Here is a 1,764-nt window from a genome sequence, read left to right on the forward strand (position 1 = left end):
TAATACTGGCATATAGTAACTGCTTAATAATAGAGGCTATTGTAATATTCTTGGTCAAAGTCTTCTAAGCATGGTGTTTATTTTGTAGCTTTTGATCATTACTAGTAAGGAATTCTTGTATTGCAATAAAGAATACCTGACACTGGGTAATTTTTAAAGAAAAGAGGTTTAATTTGCTAATAGTTTTGCAGGTTGTACAAGCATGGCTCCAGCATCTGCTCAGCTTCTGGGGAAGCCTCAGGGAGCTTTTACTCATGGCAGAAGGTAAAGCAGGAGCAGGAGCAGGAGCAGTCAGGAAGGTGTCACTTACTTACCTAGATCTTGTGAATATTCACTAATAATTGCAAGGATAGCACCAAGCTAAAAGGGATCTGCCCCTATGACCCAAATACCTCCCATTTGGCTCCACCTTCGACATTAGGGATTACAATTCAGCATGAGATTTGGCAGGAGCATATATTCAAACTATATCATTCCACCCCTGGCCCCCAAAATCACATGTGCTTCTCACATTGCAAAATATAATCGTGCCTTCCCAGTCGTCCCCCAAAGACTTAACTCATTCCAGCATTAACTCAAAAGTCCAAAACCAAAATCTCATCTGAGACAAGGCAAGTTCCTTCTACCTGTAAGCCTGTAAAATCAAAACCAAGTTATTTATTTCCAAGATAGAATGAGAGTACAGGCATTGAGTAAACAGCCCCATTCCAGAAGGGAGAAATAGGCCAAAGAAAGGGGCTTCAGTTTCCATGAAGTCTGAAACCCAGCAAGGCAGTCATTAAATCTTAAAGCTCCAAAATAATCTCCTTTGATATCATGTCCCACATACAAGGCGCACTGGTGCAAGAAATGGGCTCCCACTGCCTTAGGCAGCCCTGCCCCTGTGGCTTTTCAGGATTCAGACCCCACAGCTGGTCTCACGGGTTGTTGAGTGCCTACTTTCCTAGGTGCAGGGTGCAAGCTGCCAGTGTCTCTATCATTCTGGGATCTAGGGAATAGTGGCTCCCTTCCCATGGCTCCACTAGGCAGTGCCCCAGTGAGGACTTTGTATGGGGGGTCCAACCCCACCTTTCACCTCTGCACTGTCCTGTTGGAGGTTCTCCGTGAGGGCTTTGCCCCACAGCAGGCTTCTGCCTAGACACCCAGGCTTTTCCATACATCCTCTGAAATCTAGGCAGAGGCTGCCAAGCCTTCACTCTTGCATTCTTTGTACACACAGGCTTAACACCACATGGAAGCTGCCAAGGCTTATATCGGGCACCTTCTGAAGCAGCAGCATGAACTATATCTGGAGTCCTTTGAACCAAGGCTGGACCCAGAGTGGCAAGGATATGGGAAGCAGTGTTCCGAGGCGGTACAGTATACCAGGCCCTGGCCCTGACCCTGGCCCTGGTCCAGGAAACTATTCAGTCCTTCTAGACCTCAGGGCCTGTGATGGGAGGGGCTGCCTCTGCAATATCTGAAGTGCCTTCAAAGCCTTTTCCCTATTATCTCAGTTGTTAGCATTTGGCTCCTTTTTAATCATGCAAATCTCTCTAACAAGTGGTTGCTCCATAGTGTGTTTGAATTCCTCTCCTGAAAAAGCTTTTTCTTTCTCTGCCATATGGCTAGGCTGCAAATTTTCCAGACTTTTATACTCTGCTTCTCCTTTAAATATAACTTTCAACTTTAAGTTATTTCTTTCCTTCTGCATGTAAGCATACGTTGTTAGAAGCAGCCATGAACATCTTGAATACTTTGCTTCTTAGAAATTTCTTCTGCCAG

The sequence above is a fragment of the Rhinopithecus roxellana genome, chromosome 3 (assembly GCF_007565055.1).
Source record: "Rhinopithecus roxellana isolate Shanxi Qingling chromosome 3, ASM756505v1, whole genome shotgun sequence".
NCBI lineage: Eukaryota > Metazoa > Chordata > Mammalia > Primates > Cercopithecidae > Rhinopithecus > Rhinopithecus roxellana.